Source organism: Suncus etruscus, chromosome 6 (genome assembly GCF_024139225.1).
Source record: "Suncus etruscus isolate mSunEtr1 chromosome 6, mSunEtr1.pri.cur, whole genome shotgun sequence".
Classification (NCBI taxonomy): Eukaryota; Metazoa; Chordata; class Mammalia; order Eulipotyphla; family Soricidae; genus Suncus; species Suncus etruscus.
This window is the reverse complement of record NC_064853.1, coordinates 121,755,121-121,773,160: the sequence shown is the minus strand read 5'-3', so window position 1 is coordinate 121,773,160 and position 18,040 is coordinate 121,755,121. Positions and strand designations below refer to the sequence as shown.

At 42.4% G+C, this 18,040-nt stretch overlaps 1 pseudogene; it reads right to left on the bottom strand.

Moving 5' to 3' along the window:
• Positions 1 to 3,903: 3,903 nt before the first annotated feature.
• On the bottom strand, positions 3,904 to 4,002 carry LOC126012671 (uncharacterized; annotated as a pseudogene).
• Between the last annotated feature and the right edge of the window lie 14,038 nt (positions 4,003 to 18,040).

Below are 18,040 nucleotides of genomic sequence, written 5' to 3'. Positions count from 1 at the left end.
CAACTTAGGTACGGTTTAGATTCCTTTTAGGTCTCTTCCAACACATAAAAGGTCTTCTTAGGGCCTAAACAGGTAGAGTGCTTGACTTGTACATGACTTACTAGGTTCAATCTCTGGGACTCCATATGGTCTCCCAAGCCCTGCCAGGAGTGATCCCCAAGTACAGGACCAAAAAGAATTCTGAGCACCACCAGGTGTGGCCTTTACCCAGTTTTTTTTTAAACAAAAGGTCTTCTCTTCACCACTTGATTTATTTATTGTTGCTCTTCCAGAGATCAAAGCGAAGTCTTCAGGCATGCAAGGCCATTGCTCTTTTCCTTGAGCAACATGCCCCTTTTCTTGAACTCATATTTCAGCATCTGACAATCTGCATGTCTCTGTCTTGCTCTGAATCCTTAGGAAATGCTCAAAATGCTACCCCAAGAGGGACAGCCACTTGGGCAGAGGAGAGAACATTATGGTTATCCAGAATTGTGAATAATGAGTAATACCCCTGTATATCTGAACTAGGTGTTCTACTCCATGTTATCATCTCCTTGGCATACCTCAGTCAAGTGGAGCCATAGCTTACTCACCAACCCTCATCTGCCACCAAAGTATGGGTACCAGGCCATCTCAACATCATTCCTCAGACCCTTGACTTTTGTCCTACTCTCCTCTCTGCTGGATATGCACTTTACCTGCTTTACCCCAGTGAACCTGCCTCCAGAAAGCTGGCCCTGTTACTGGCCACTCATCCTCCTTAAGCTGCAGCAGAGGCTTTTTAAATTTAATTTTATTTTTTGGTGTTTGGTTTTTGGGTCACACCCAGCAGCGCTCAGGGGTTACTTCTGGCTCTACACTCAGAAATACCTCCTGGCAGGCTCAGGAAACCATATGGAATATGCCGGGATTCGAACCACTGTCCTTCTGCATGCAAGGCAAACACTCTATCCCCATGCTATCTCTCTGGCCCTGCAGCAAAGGCTTTGAGTCTATGTACATTCACTCTCATCTGTCCATGTCTCTGTAAGCTCAGCAAAAACAAGTGGCCTGGCTCATGCTCTGATCTCCAGGATCTAGGGACATGCATGTCCTTACAGCATCTTTTTGCAAAGGTTTACTGACAGCAAGAAAAAGTAACACTTTTCCATTTCATTCTCTATCATTTTTATCTTGTTAGGGATTGGAATACTTGTTGTTTCTGCAGAGCTATGACTATGCATTCTTGATAAAGGGTATTTATTATTCTTTATTGTTATTATTATTATTATTATTATTATTATTATTTGGTTTTAAGTCAGACCCAGCAGTGCTCAGTGCTTATTCCTGGTCCTGAACTCCCAAGGATCACTCCTTGTGGTGCGTGAGGAACCATATGGGGTGTCAGAGATCGAACCTGTTATCAGCTATGTGCAAGACCAATACGCTACCTATTGTACTATCTCTTCAGCTCTGAGGGTTTTCAGTACTCTTGGGGGGAGGGGAAAGTTTTAAATTCTGCACATCACATATTTCCATGGGGAACATATCTGGAGTGAATAGTTTAGAATTTTCTTCTTCCTTTCTTGATGACCCCCCCCCACACACACCCAAGCCCTTGTATGGACTTTGTGCACTACCTTTGGGAGCTCTGCACTGCCCACTGGGCTGCCTTGGTTGCAGCCACAGTGACAAGGGGAAGGCATTTCTGAGGCCCAAGGCACATTTTCCTGCAGACCTCCACCAAGTGCTATTTCGCAAGATTGTCATGCTGTGTGACTGGGAACTGGAGGCGTATTATTCCATTCACTTAACCCCACCAGTAAATGGTGATAAGATTCAGAGCTCTGAGCTCTCCTAATGTGGAATTTTAAAGAGGCACTTGGAAAATCCTTGACAGCTGAGGCGGCTCTGAAAATACACCCAAGAGGGAACCAAATTGTGAAATGTTCTCTGTAGTCTTCATCAAAGGGAGATGAACTGGAAATGATCCCTCATTTCAGGAGAGAGAATACAACCTGCTCTATCACCACTGCTGTTCATAAATACCCGAATTCTGTAAAGATTTTTCTCCTGGTTATTTCACAGCTGTGCCCTTCTTTGTTTTTGCTTTTGTCTTTATTTGGGGGCTACACCCAATGGTACTCAGGACACTCTGCAATCAAAAATCACTCCTGGGGATACTCAGGGGCAGGAAATGATCCACACACACTGAAAGGGATGAAACCAAATAATATCAAATAATAATAAAATAAAAACCCATAATAAGGGCCCGAGAGATAGCATGAAGGTAGGGCATTTGCCTTGCATGCAGAAGGATGGTGGTTCAAATACCGGCATCCCATATGGTCCCCTGTGCCTGCCAGGAGCGATTTCAGAGCACAGAGCCAGGAGTAACTCAGAGTGCTGCTGGGTGTGACCCAAAAACAAAACAAAACCCATAATAAAAACCAAATAATAATAATAATAATAATAATAATAATAATAATAATAAGAAGAAGAAGAAGAAGAAGAAGAAGAAGAAGAAGGAGGAGGAGGAGGAGGAGGAGGAGGAGGAGGAGGAGGAGAAGGAGGAGGAAGGAGAAGAAAAAGAAGAAGAAAAGAAGGAGAAAGGAGGAGGAGGAGGAAGAGGGTTCAAGAATTCCAGCACACAAGCCTTCTACTCCTAAGAAGCAGATAGCTCAAAGGAGGAAAGCCAAGAGAGCATTTTCCTGTGAGCCCTGGATTTTTATTAAGAAGAACAAGACAATACCCTGGGGTGGAAAACAAGTGGTCTAAACACCAATCCAAGTTGCTACATTCAAAGATGTTTCCAACCAATGAGTAACAAGGCATTTACTGAGTGGCGTGGCACCTGGTTAATCCAATACAGCACCACCCTTTTGGTTCAAGCTGTGCCAGTCTCATGTCTATGCGATGTGACATACTCTATCCTGTCCAAAGAATCTAGAGGCCAGAAAGATAATCTGGACTCACACCTCAACACTCCTCCCCCACACAAAGTGGTCTTATTTATTTTTAAGTTTGAGGCCATCTCTGGTGGTGTTTTGGGGCCATTCTCAACTCTGCAAGGGATAAATCTCCAAGAAGCCCAGGGCATCATGTGGTACTAGTGGAAACCAGTGTCAAATACACACAGAGCTGAATCTTAACTTCTGTACTATCTTTGCATTCTGCCAAGACTTACTAATGTTTCAATTCTATGATATAAATTAAACCAAATATAAAATTTTATTTGATTTACTAATGTACCCTTATCATTCCCCTACTTTAAATATCTGGAGACAATATGTCTCCATTATGTTTGTAGATTGGTTTTTTCTTTTTTTTATTCTAGATTTTGAGACCAGAGTGATATTTCTGCAAAGAGAGCATTTGTCTTGCACGTGGCTGACTGGGGTTTGATCCCTGGCATCCCATATCACTCCTAAGCACGGCCAGGAGTAATTTCTGAGTGCAGAGTCCTGCACATCACCAGATATGGCCCCAAAACTATAAACAAATAAGTACATAATTCCAAATTATCTTCTAATTATAAAAGTTAGATAAATATTTATGTTATATGGGACAATTGGAGACTTTATGGTTTTGTTATTGCTTTTGATGTTGTTATGTTTATATGACCAGGAATCAGATGCAGGCACTCATGGTACATCCCCACTCAATCGTTTGAGGAGTTTTTTGGTTTGATTTTCTTGGGGGGTGGGGCACACCTAGCCATGCTCAGTGGTTACTTCTGGCTCTGCACTCAGAAATCGCTCCTGGCAGGCTAAGGGAGACCAGGAGTCGGCTGCATGCAAGGCAAACGCCCTACGGCTATCATCTGGCCCATTAATGGTTTGAGCTGAATCTTTCAGAAAGGAGAGCCTGCAGCATACACTGTGTGTGGCCATGGATTTGCCTGTGGCTCAAGATTGCATAGTCCTCTCAATGCATTTTTATCACATTCCTAATTATCTGTATCAGAACTCATACAGAACAATGAGTTCTGGGTTGCAGAAGAAGATTTAGTTTTTGCACCTGCTTCAAAGTCTTTGTGCCTTTGGAGGGGTGTTCGGGGAGGGACACATACCTGGCTGTGCTCAGCAGCGCTTATTTTTAGCGCTTCACTCAGGAATTAGTCTTGGCAGGCTTGGCGGATCATATCTGGGAATTGAACTCAATTCTTCCACATGCAAGGTAAATACCCTACCTGCTGTACTATTGCTCTGGCCTAGTCTTTGTCCTTGGGGCTAGAGAAACAGTCCAGCAGGAAGGTGTTTGCCTTGCAGAAACTGATCCATATTTGATCACCAGTACCATATATGTTCCCCAGAGGAACTTACAGGAGGTCTTACAGGAGTAATTCCTGAGCATTACTGGCGGTCAGCATCATTGACCCCCTTTGCCACATATCAAACAAAACCCACAAAAACGATGCTGTGTAAGTGGATTAGAACAGAGATGCCATGGAAGAAAGGCATCAATTTGTCACAGTCAGGAATTCATTAGGACACTTCGGTTCTCTTCCAAATAGATGATTTCTCAGTTTTACCAGCTGACTGGACTCAGTACTTCTGGCTGGTGACATGCTGTCCAATTTGGTCCCACAGATTCCTTGTAGCTTTTTTCAGCTTTCTTAATGACAGGGATGGACCCTGAAAATTCAGGTCTGCATAACATGTCATGTGTTTTTCTTTTTTCTCTTTAAAGTAGTTTACTTAAATGGTTATTTGATCCCCTTCCCAACAGTGAATGAAAAACAGTAGTTGGGGTCAGAGGGTTAGCTCAAGGGGCTGAGAACATGTTTTTTTACACAGGGTCTGATTTCCTTTACTACATGGTCCCCCAAGCACCATCAGTAGTATCCCCTAAGCACCACCAGCAGTGTCCCCACGTACTGAACCAAAAGTAACCCCCAAAAACCACCAGGTGTGAACGGAAAACAAATAAAAATCTCAAACAAATAAAAACCAAAAGTTAACTCTTGACTTTTTTATTATTGTTCATTTGTTTTTGTTTTGGGGCCACAACCTGGTAATTCTCCAGGATTAAGTATGCCTCTGTACTCAAGAATTACTCCCATGGGTCAAAGAGAGAGCATGGAAGTAGGGCATTTGACTAGCATACAAAAAGATGGTGGTTCAAATCCCAGCATCCCATATGGTCCCCTGAGCCCACCAAGAGCGATTTCTGAGCCAGGAGTAACCCCTGAGCGCTGCCGGATTGTGACCCAAAACAAAAAAAAATTACTCCTGGTTGTGCTAGGGGACCATATGGATGCCAGACATAATTCAGGTTTGCCATGTGCAAGGCAAGCTGCCTACATGCTGTACTCTTTCTCCAGCCCTCTTTACTGATTTTTCTTCCTGGGATTTCAACCTGGGTACAGGAATTGAGGACTGGAGAGGAGTTTGATTCTTTAGTGTCACCATCCTATTTGTTCAATGCTATGAACATCCCCTCATTTTCTAGGAGCACCTATACTGCCCTGTATTGTTACCCCCTAGTCTTCTCCAGCCCCTGGTTCACATGATTCCTGCCACTCGATTCTTAGTCCAGAACAACTCCTGAACCCCATTGAACTGGGGGAAATTCTGTGGGGCCTACCTATACCCAATTTGGGAGACACACACACACACACACACACACACACACACAATTTGTGGTCTTTGTCCCAGGTAATTAGAATATAACTTGTAAAGCCCTAGACTTGTCCTGATTAGTGTCTTTCATGTATCATAATAAGATTTATTCCCCCTCTGTCACAAGATGATTCTTGGCCTCTGGATAGTTTCAGGATGGGGGTTGATCACCAGAGAAAATGATGACCTGGTTAGAAAACAAAAACTTTTAGCAAACCCTCTGGCTTGGTAAATAAGGGAGGTGATCAGGATTTGATATGTCAATAATTTATTTGTGTCAGCAGAATAAAATATGGGTCAAGTTTCTGGAACAAGCACTTCTGGGGGCCTTTCCAGGCAGTAAGCAATACCAATGTGCCTCAAAGATTTGGTACCCCAAAGGGACACAGGGCAGCCCTCCATCTTTCCCTTGATGGCTTCTGAGTTGAAACCCATGAGACAAAACTGGAATGGTGAGAACAGCCCTTTCCAGAGTTTTCTCAAATTGCTCTCTCTGGTGAATGATCCTGTGTGACTGGAAGGACATAGCTCACAGTGGAACTTTTGGCTGCTTACTTGAATTGAGGCTGTTTTGGGGGGTCTTCCAGCCTCTCTCTAGGTTTAGCTAGGGACCTCCGTTTGTTATGGGAGCTTGTGGATGAAGTGTGAGTATTCATCTCACAGTGGGACAGCTGGTTTGTCTATTTCCGGGGCGCCCTGGTCCATTGAGCCCCCAGCAAGGGGCTTTCCTAGACCTAGGAGCAGCCAGCATCAAGCACCAAGTCTGTGGAGCTATTTCTGCCCTTGGGTGCGCTCAGGTAGGGCCTCATTCTCCTTGATCTCCTGCCCCCAAAAAACTGTCTGGTATTTATGTAGTTCAGGGAGCAGGCCTATGCAGTGAAGTGGGGAGAGGTGAAGTGCCCAGTTCCAGTAACCCTGAGCTCCCTGCAGACTTCCGTGGGAGTTTAGAGGGTCCAGAGCCCAGTTGCCTGACTGATTCATCAGGGATTTCCCAATGTGAGTCATTGTCAGCTCTGTCTGGGCTGAATCTCAGTTCTACTCTACACTATCTCTGAGACCCTGCTTGTCAGCTGGCCTCCCTAGGCCTCCTGTGCCCTTTTATTTAGGATGGAGATTCCACTTTGGTGGTGTTTTGTGAGGGTTTGTGAACATTCATGTAAACCGAGGACAGAATCTGGAATTCTTAGCCGTAAGAGTCACACTGGAATCCAAATACAATCTGATTTTCCCACCATCAACCCTTAAAATTTGTATTCAGAAGGTGGGTAATTTCCCCCAGGGCCTCCAATGCAAACTTGGGCACAGGCCAAGACTTTGTAATTAATGGGCAGCCCTCCTCACTTTGAGTAGCAAATCACAGTCTTGATTTGGTAATTATAATGTGTCGAGTGGAGATATTCATTAAATGCCTTCCTCTCCCTTCTGAAATTGAAAGTACTCTGCATGTGTGAGGGCTGTGCTAGCCTCCTGTTCCTCCCTTCCTTTCATGCCCTCCTGGTGTGCAGTCAGCTGCCTGCCCCAGCTGGGTGGGAGAGCCACAGGCAGTGCAGGCAGGAGGCACCTGATGTCCTCAAGCTTTCTCAAAGCTCAAACTGGAATCTTCCTCTCCAAATGGACAAAACCAACCACAGTCAACCACCCTTTTAAAAAATACCAAATTAAAAAATATATTATTTTGTAGTGAAGCAAGAACATTTTTATTGAAATAAATTAACTTAGGAAGACATGAAGGATAAAGAAAGAAAGAAAGAAAGAAAGAAAGAAAGAGAGAGAGAGAGAAAGAAAGAAAGAAAGAAAGAGAGAAAGAGAAAGAAAGAAAGAAAGAAAGAAAGAAAGAAAGAAAGAAAGAAAGAAAGAAAGAAAGAAAGAAAGAAAGAGTGAGAGAGGAAAAGGAGATAGGTCTAAGTGTTCAAGGGAGAACAGAGTTTGAAAGACAAGCCCAAAACTAGTCGATTACTGAAAGGGGCGTGTGACTACATAACTGAAAGTGAGATCACTTATGGGCAAGGACACATGGTATGTTTGATGCTCTCGCAGGGGTCCTCAAACTTTTTAAACAGGGGGCCAGTTCACTGTCCTTCAGACTGTTGGAGGGCCAGATTATAGTAAAAAAAAATTTATGAACAAATTTCTCTGCACACTGCATATATCTTATTTAGAAGTGAAGAAACAAAATGGGAATAAATACAATATGTGGCCCGTGGGCCGTAGTTTGAGGACCATTGCTCTAATGGCTCCAGGAAAGGTCCTGCCCAGCTGTTGGAAGGGAACCTGGCTAGAAGGACATACACCTGCTTCCACATTATCATCATCATATTATTATTAATTTATTGGTTTGGGGGACTTGGCTTGTAGAATCTACCAGCCATGGGTCAAGAAAGTCCAGGGTTCTGTGTTCTAGCATCATTCCCAAGCATTGGTGTTTGCCTCCAGTTTTATCCTACCCAGCCCCTCTTCTCTTCTCGCTAGTCCTAGCCAGACAGCTAGGACAGCCAGTTGTAATTCCTGCCCTGAGGAAGCACACTCAGCTCCTAATTCTTTTTTTGTTTTGTTTTTCGTTTTTGTTTTTGTTTTGGGTCACACCCGGCAGCGTTCAGGGGTTACTCCTGACTCTACACTCAGAAATCGCTCCTGGCAGGCCTGAGGGACCATATGGGATGCCAGAATTCGAACCACTGTCCTTCTGCATGCAAGGCAAATGCCTTACCTCCATGCTATCTCTCCGGCCCCAGCTCCTAATTCTTGTCATGTAAAAGTCCCACCTGTGCAGTCCTTCCAAAGATGGGCTCTGCTTTCACATTTTTAGGAAGACCCAACCCCCAGCCCTCTGTGGGGTACACAGTTCAGTGGCACAGGTTCTCAGAAAAAATAACTCCATACTTGGACAGGAGGTGGCAACCATTCAGTCCACCTCTCCAGGCTAAGAGGCATGCAGGGATCTTGAAACCAGTTGGTTCACAATCCTTCTATAAATGATGGCGCTGCAGGGAATCTGCCTCATATACAGGTTGCCCTAGGCAGGCATGGGGATCTAATGCTTGGCCTATCCTTTGAATAGGAAGGCAGGAAGATTCCCGTGTTAACATTCTGCATTGGATGTGAGAAAAGTGGGCATGTTCTCTCCCCCTCTGCATACTCCTTCCCTGACTCGTGAGTTCTTCCTCTGCTCTTCAAGTCTGAGAAGGCCTTTCCCACCCAGAGCAGAGGCCTATCCTTTTCATTTATATTTCCATGATCATCTTAGTTCACCTCTGACATAATCAATCCAGTCCACATTATTTGAAGACTATGGATTTACCTCTAATCCCAAATGATTGGAAATTCTTGGGGACAGAAAATTTGGGGGAGTAGGGATTTACTTCACGTTACATCTTTAAAGTACAACAAAGCATATTTAATTATTTTTAGTCATGGTGAAATTACAAAGGATTGAGTTTTAGGCGTACAATGTTTCAACACTAATCCTTTACCAATGTCCATTCCCTTCCACTAATACTCTTTCCACCTCCTACACCCCTTTGCCTTCCACCCACCCACCATTCTGTCTCTATGAGACGCACTTTTATCCCTCCCTCCCCCACACTTTTTTGTTGTTGTTTAGGCACTGTGGTTTACAGTGCTGTTGCAGATAAGGTTTCATACATAATGCTTTCCCATCCCCTCCTTCTCCTGGTTGAGCACTTCCCTCCACCAGTTGTTGTCCTCTCCCTGTCTTATCCCCTTAGCCCCCCCCCCCAGGTGGCATATTTCCTACTGAACATCAGTTCTCATGTCCAAACACTTTTCAACTCACTTTTGTAATAGCGTCAGAAGCTCTAGATAGCTAGCAATTAATTTGATAAAGGACATGCCAGTTCCCTATGTTGTATTAATAATCTCAAAGGGGGCTGTAAGAAGGAGAGAGAGAAAGAGAGAGACAGAGTGCTCAGTAGGCTGACTGAGCACATGCTTTGCATGCAGGAACCCCGATTGTACTGCTGGGAAAGACCTCTCAGCACAAAACCTCCAGTAGCTTCTGGGCACTGCCAGTGTGACTACACCCACACTCCCCAAATCTCAATGAGATCTTGGGAAACAGGTTGATTCCAAAATAGACAAGGAAATGCAAAGAGCCAAGATTCTCTTAATTCAAACAAAACAAAAGCAGGTGAAGAACATACTGTACCAGCTACCTAGACTTCGTATTTACCTAGTCATTGAAACAGCCTGGTATTGGCACAAGGGTAGACAAACAAAGCAGTCGTTTGGAACAGAGAGTTCAGAAAGATCTCTTCATACTTGAGCACAGGGTTTACTACAGGGATTGCATTGCAGAGCAGAGAAAAGCAGATTGCCTTCTCACAAGCATTTAACAAAAAATGGACAGAATTAAGAATTTCATCAAAAAGTGCCATTTATAAAGTGAAAAGGAGAGCAAGATTTTTGCAGCCTATATTCAGAATATATAAAAGATTACAAAACAAAAAGCCAAAGATAAACAACCCAGGGAGAAATTTTCTAAGCAGTTCACAGAAGAGGAAGTGAAAGAGGCCAGTAGACATAAGAAGAGGCTCTCTACCTCTGTGTACTTAGGGAAATGTGGGTTAAAAGCCCTACTCATCCCAGTGAGACTGGCACTCATCAAAAAGAACAGAAACAATGTAGGAATGCAAAGAAAAAGGAACCGTCATTCACCGCTGGTGGGAATATTGGCTGATTCAACCTTTTGGGGAAAAAGGAAGTGAGTGTCTATATGATCTAGCAATTCTACTTTTTTATGTCTAATTCAAAGGCCCCAAATCTCTAACAGAAAAAACAGTGGCAGTACTATGTTCATTATACTACTGTTCACAATAGCCCAAACCCAGAGTTTCCAAGTACCCAAGGAATGATGACTGGATAAATGATAGATACAATGAAAATCATGCAGTTTGCTGCAATAATGATGGATCTAGAGAGTATTGTGCCGAAGAAGTGAATCAAAAGCAGAAGGACACACACAAAATGATCTCATTAATATGTGGCATATTAAAAATACATAACAAGGAAATAACAAATGTCTAAAGGCATTGGAAACTGACTGAGAACTGGTCTTCAGTAAAAAGCTTACAATAGGGGAGATATTTTAGAAAAGGTGGAATGGGTTGGGTGGGAGGAGACATTGGGACAGTGATGCAGGGAAGCTAACATTGATGCTGGAATGTTTTATGCATGATACTACCATTAATAATATTGTATGTAAATCATGGTGCCTAAAAGGAAAAAAAAACAGATATGAAAAGCCTATCATTCTAGAAGATAAACTTTCACTGGTAGGCTAGAGTGAGACCTTTTAGCAGATTTCTGTTCCTAGGAGTATAAATGGATGGAAAAACAGCTTGGACTTACCAAGAAAGCTGGATACCACAAACCCTGAGGCCTAACAGATAGGCCCCTTCCAGAAAAATGTGTGTTCCTGAGCACCAGGTGATAGGTACAGACAAAGGTGAATTACAACAAACCCATTGTAACTCCCAGCTGGGACTGTGGAAACCCTGGAGTAAGTGAAGATTTTTGATAGTCTTACCTTCTAATTTTGTATCATACAAAAGCTGAATGAACTGCTGCTTCCCACATTACTGAATCTCAGACATAATCATTATCAGGAAAAGCAATTACAAGAGAGCCTATCCTGACAGATTCCGTATACATGAAATTCGAGAGCGGTCAAAGTAGTCTACAGAGTTTAGGCCTGTACACTTGAGCAGGAAAGAACAAGAAATGACAATACTATACTGTAGTCAGGAAATGGTTACCTTGGTGGTTAGTGAGACAGACATAAATGAAACGAGTGTGTGCAGGAATAAGCTTCTCTTTCTAAATAAGAGTTCAATGGATGCATTTTATAATTATTTGTGGGCTATATAATTGTATTTCTAAGTACTTACCATCGTCATTTAAAAAAAAATCTTTTTAGCCACTTCATAGCACCTGACTAGCAAATTAAAGACTAGCAAATCAAATGCCTTGGAAACCTTTCGAATGACAATAACAGAAAACAAAACCCAGAATGCTTACAGAAAAAAAAAAAAAGTGGTTGATGAGCTAATGTAGTTCCCAGACATATGGGCATGCTGACCTCAGGCAAGGCATGGAGCAGGATTCAGAGCCCAACACTCAGTCTGCATTTTCTCTGGCTGTCATCTCCCATTCCCTCTGTTGCTGTGGCAGCACAGCAAGCAGCAGGACCCACCATTGTGTGTTTGTGTTTCTTGAGCACTTGATTGTGGCTTTCATAGACTACTTCAGACACAATAACAGAAAACACAATCCAGGCTGACTTACAGAAAATAAAGTAGTGCACATGTTCACAGGAGGGCACACTCATTTTGGGGCTTGCTAGCAGCGGTTGTAGGTTCACATGCTTGCGAGCAGAGGGTGGGTGGAGGGGAACTTGTCCCTCAAATCTCATCAGGGGCCTCATATCTCTGAGTTGCAGACTTGCACACCCTTGCTGTGCACTGGGGATGACACACAATGTTGCAGCATAGGAGTCTGTGATACGTGTAGGTTGGCAACAGGAGCAAAGCAGGCAAAAGGCACAGGCAAAGCAGGTGCTTTTGTGCCAATGAACTACCCCTGAGAACCCCCTAATTTATTTTTTATTTACTTGGTTTTTGGGTCACACCCGGCAGCACTCGGAGGTTACTCCTGGCTCTGCGCTCAGAAATCGCTCCTGGCAGGAATGGAGGACCATATGGGTTGCTAGGATTTGAATCACCTTTGGTCCTGGATTGGCTGCAGGCAAGGCAAATGCACTACCGCGTGCTATTTCTTCGCCCTCCCACTCCCCGATTTATTTTTATGTCACAGGTTCTTTACTAGTTTGAGCTACTTTTTCAGGTAGACTGTTTCCTTTTGTAATCAAGAAGGCTGGTCATACTTCCCCCACAGATACTGTATTAATAATTAATTTGTTGTTTGGGAATCACACCTGTTTGTGCTTAGAGCTTACTACTAATTCTATGCTCTGAGATCCCATCTGGCAGAGCTTAGGGGACTATATGGGGTACTGGGGATTGAACCTGGGTCAGCTTCATGCAAAATATACACCTTATCCGCCGTACTATGGTTCCTGTGCTTTTTAAAAGTCTAGCAGGAAAAAGAAACTTTTTTCTCCCACATTTTTTCCAGCAGAGGATGAGATGCACATGCCCCAACCTGTTAGATGTAGAAAACTGTGACCAATATTCAGTGAACACTCCTCTCTTCCCTTCAACCCCACCTTTTCCTGCCCCTGTTTTGGGTTTCAGCCTGGTAGCCTGACATACAGTGGCATGAATCCTATCCTCAACTAACCACAAAGGTCATAGGACAAATAGACCTACCTGTCCATAAACATGGGAAAATAACTAGCATACTCAGGTGGTTTTAAAGGAGAGAAAGGAAGGTAGATGTTGGGAAGATAATTGACAAGTGTCTATGCTAATAAATGCCCATTCTACTGAATTATTTTCATTCCTGACGAACACATAGACTTCTTCCTTCCTTCCTTCCTTCCTTCCTTCCTTCCTTCCTTCCTTCCTTCCTTCCTTCCTTCCTTCCTTCCTTCCTTCCTTCCTTCCTTCCTTCCTTCCTTCCTTCCTTCCTTCCTTCCTTCCGGTTTTTGGGCCATACCCAGCAGCGCGCAGGGATTAATCCTTCTGTTTCTGCACTCAGAAATCGCTCCTGGATTGGAGGACCAGATGGGACGCCAGAGATCGAACTCAGGTTCATCCTGGATCAGCTGTACTATCGCTCCAGCCAAGACTTTTGTGTTCTTGCCTATCTCAAGCTTAACCTAAGTCAAGACAAATGAAGTACCTGGGTTGGGTAGTGTGCTTCAGCTTGAAACTAGCAACAGAAACAGCATTTGTCTTAGCTTATGTCAGATTCACAGTGCTTAGATTGAATAAAGGCAAAGGTGGCTTGTGAGAGAACTGTAATTGCCAAGGTAAAACCAGAGGAATCCTTAATTGCTTCTTGGCTAAGGAAAAAATCACATTTGTAATAGATATATTAGAGTTAACTGTAACACTCTGAATATTGGCTATATAGTAAAAGATTAAGAGACCTTGGAGATGACTCAGAGCTGGCTGGATTACATGTGTGAATCTTGGGCTCAAGCTTGAAGTTTTAGTTTTATTTTGTTCTTGTTTTTGGGCCACATCTGGTGGTGCTCAGCGCTTACTCCTGGCTCTGTGGTCAGGAATCACTCCTGGTGGATCCAGGGGGTCCTCATATGGGACCTGAATCCCTGGTTGGCTTGATGAAAGCCACTCTACTATTGCTTGATGCCTCACCACTCTACTATTGCTCTGGCTCCTTAAGCTTGATTCCCGGCACTGCAAGGAATCACAAAACATTCACCCTCACAAAGCATTACCTGTACTCATCCTCCTCAACACCCCCCACTAAAAAAAAAAGACAGGCCAAAGAGAAAGCCTGAAGGACTGGAGTGTATGTTTTGTGTGTGGGAGCCCCATGTCGGATCCCTTGCACCATATAGTTCCCAAGTAGATCAGGGTACCCCTGAACACAGAGCCAGCCCCTGATACCACTTAGTTTGCCCTTCCCCCCCAAAAAACAAAAGGAAAACCAAAAATGTAAGGGAATTCATGTTCTTTGGTAGGGTAACAAATTTTGATAATGTTAGGAAAAACTCTTATTTTTAGGAGAGGAAAACTTTAGGGGCTGAATATGATATCTACAATTTATTCTCAAATAATAAATTTATTTTCACATAAATAAAGCTCAGTAGACACATAAACATGTAAAGCAAGTATGACAATTTTGTTTTTGTTTTCAGGCCACACCTAGCTCTGTTCTGTGCTCAGGGATCAATCCTGACAGGTGTTGGTGATCAAACCCAGTTGGCTGCTTGCAAGGCATGTGTTCTACCTACTGTACTATCTATCTCTCCGCACCAAGTTTTAACAATATGGAATTTAGATGTGGCTTCAAAATCAAAGAATAAGAGAATAAATAACATTTATGAATAACATGAATAAAATTATGAATAAAATAAAAAATGAATAAAGATTATTCAGTTCAATCTTCTGTAAGCACACGGATGGACCTGGGTTCAATCCCCAACATCCCATATGGTCCCCCACGCCACGAGCGATTTTCGAGTGCATACCCAGGAGTAACCCCTGAGCGTCACTGCGTGTGGCCCAAAATCAAAACAAACAAACAAACAAACCCCCCCCAAAATAAAAAAGCTGGGGGAGGAGAATAAAAATTATTTTTAGAAAAATGTAAAAATTTCAAACCAAACAACAAACTTGTTTTTATGCTGTTTGCTCCTGTATTATCTCAGGTATATATTCCACAGAAAATAGAAAGAACAATTAAAATAGATTTTATAACAATATAAATTATATTAATTTCCATTCTTCTGTAAGAAATATTTCTTATCAACTCTGCATGTCTCACTGAAAAGGGGAAGTTATAATTATCTCTTTTGGACTTTGTTACAGCATATATGTTGCCAAAACCCAGAAGCAGATGAAGCTAATATTATGCATAGAGGACTTATTTTTGTAACAGAAATATTAGCATATATCATTTACTTATTTTTTTTTCTCTAGCACTGAAGGAGATGCTACCAGTATCCCCGCCTAACAGACGGCAAATAGAAACATTTGGCACAGGCTCCTACATCTGCGAGTTGAGGCATGTGCATCTCATTCTCTGCTGGGGGATTTCAGGCTGCAGAAAACAGTCTGGCTGTTCATCCAAAAGTGAAACATAGAAATGGGCCCAGAGTGGATGGACTGATAGTACAGCCAGTAGGGTATTTGCATGGCACACAACTGACTCGGGTTAGATCCCAAGCATACTATGTGGTCCCCTGAGAACAGTCTGGTGTGAATCCTGAGCTCAGATCCAGGAATAACCCTTGAGCACCCCTAGGTGAGACACAACAACAACAACAACAACAAAAGAAGAAAAAAAAAGAAAAAGAAATGGATCTAGTGAGCTCAATGCTCTGAGCATATGTTTTGTATGCAGGAGGCCCTGGTTTTATTCCTGGATCACACAGGAACTTGTGGGATCAACCACTGAGTGAGCACAGAACTGGATATAACCTCTGAACACTGTTGGGTATTGCTTCCAAGCAGACAAAAAGTCAAACATACAATACCCAGATAACCCAGGGACTCATTTTTACTCCTAAGTATATGTAACCTAGACAAATGCAAAGATGTGTCTACACAGAATGGAAATATTTTCAGCAATGCAACTTGCAAGACATGGAAATGACCCCAGTGTTTGTCATCAGCTGGATGAATAAATGTGCTTTATCTCTGCAATAGCATTTTATTTGGAAATAAAAAGAAATAATATTCCTATATGTTCTACTATAAGGTTTGGGATTGAAAACATGTTATACAAACAAGGCAGATACCCAAGACCATACCTTGCATGAATTCATTTAAAGGAAGTATCCACAGTAGTCAGGTCCCTAGGCAGAAGGATTACCTGTTGCTGACGGCTGGTAGAAAAGGTGAGTTATCATCATAAACAGAGGGATTATTTTGGAGAGGGGATGTTTTCAACATTTTAAAATGTTGTAAAATGGATTATGTTGATGATCTCACCATTTTGTGAATATACTAAAAAACCACTGATTTCTATGTATTAATATCATGGTACATTGTAAAACTAAAACTCAAATATGAGCAACTATGTAACCATGGTGTTTATATAAAAGGAGTAACCACTGAGCACTGCCGGGTGTGACCCAAAAACAACAACAACAACAAAAATAAATAAATAAATAAATGAAAAAATCCTGTATGACATGTGAATTATCTTCTATAAAGCTACTAAGTATTTGGGGGGGTGTCACACCTGGCAGTGCTCAGGGGTTACTTCTTGTTCTACACTCAGAAATTGCTCCTGGCAGGCTTGGGGGACCATATAGGATGCTGGAATTCGAACCACCATTCTTCTGCATGCAAGGCAAACACTTTACCTCCATGCTAACTCTCCGACTCCCAAAGCTACTAAGTATTTATATATTTTTTTCATGTAGGCATAAATAAGAAAAACAGTGAATCTTCCTTTACTGAACCACATTGCCTAATGAAACTTGTACTTTTCCTCTTAGAATTGAATTTCAGAATCAAACCAAGGTTTGAAGCCAGATTGAATGAAATTAAATTATATATACATAAGCTTGTCTTTTCAAGAAAGTTAACTTTTTTTTGTTTTGTTTTTTTTTTGTTGTTGTTTTTTTGGGTCACACCCTGCGGTGCTCAGGGGTTACTCCTGGCTGTCTGCTCAGAAATAGCTCCTGGCAGGCACAGGGGACCATGTGGGACACCGGGATTCGAACCAATCACCTTTGGTCCTGGATCGGCTGCTTGCAAGGCAAACACCGCTGAGCTATCTCTCCAGGCCCGAAAGTTAACTTTTTTATTTTTGGGTTTTTTTTTTTTTTGTTTGTTTTTGGGCCACACACCTGGTGATGCTCAGGGGTTACTTCTGGCTATGTGCTCAAAAATCGCTCCTGGCTTGGGGGATCATGGGACACCGGGGGATCAAACTGTGGTCCATCCTGGGTTAGTCGCATGTAAGACAAACACCCTACTCCTGCGCTATCGCTCCGGCCCCAACTTTTTTTTATTTTTATACATTAAAATAACTATTTAGGGCTGGAATAATAGTATAGCAGGTAAGGTGCCTGCCTTGAATGAAGTAGACCTGGATTTAATCGTCAGGATTCCATATGATCCAATGTCCTGCAAGGTGTGTTCCTGACCACAGAACTAAGAGTAAGCCCTGACTTGCCAAAAGCAAAAACATTTATTTATTTTTTGTGGGTGGGCAACACCCAGCAGTGCTTAGAGCTCTGAACACTACCAGGTTTGCTACGGGCAAGACAAGTGGCCTTTAACTTTTTTTTAACTGGACAGAGAAAATGTCCAGTGTCCAAAGAATTATAGGAATAAAGTGAGTTAACAAATAATTACAAAAAAATTATTTTTTCCCTGAATTTCCAGGTTTGGTCCCATTTTGTGAATTATTATGTGCTTTCTTATCTCCTGACCTAAGAGACATTGCTTCATGAACTGGCCATGAGATCTCTGCAAATCTCTAATGCAGGGCTCTTTCTATATAACTATTAGTTATGGTGGCTTTTATAAGAAATTCAGAGACTAGCCTTTTGGAATTGTGAGAGCTGACACAAATATTCACTCTTTCAGATCTTGAGAGGACATTCTGTTCACTGTTGAGTGAATGCAGTGAGCATAAAGATAATCTTTGGAATCCTAAATGGTTTGCTGTTCCACTGTCATAAATATCCACATCTCTTCTTCCAGTATGCTAGGCTAATTCCTGGAATACCTAGACTAAGGCCTTGAGATAGTTCTTTAAGCTTTTTTATATTGAGTATTGCCTCCAAATTTTTTTTAGAGATTTCTGTGGGTTTTGCCTCTACTTTT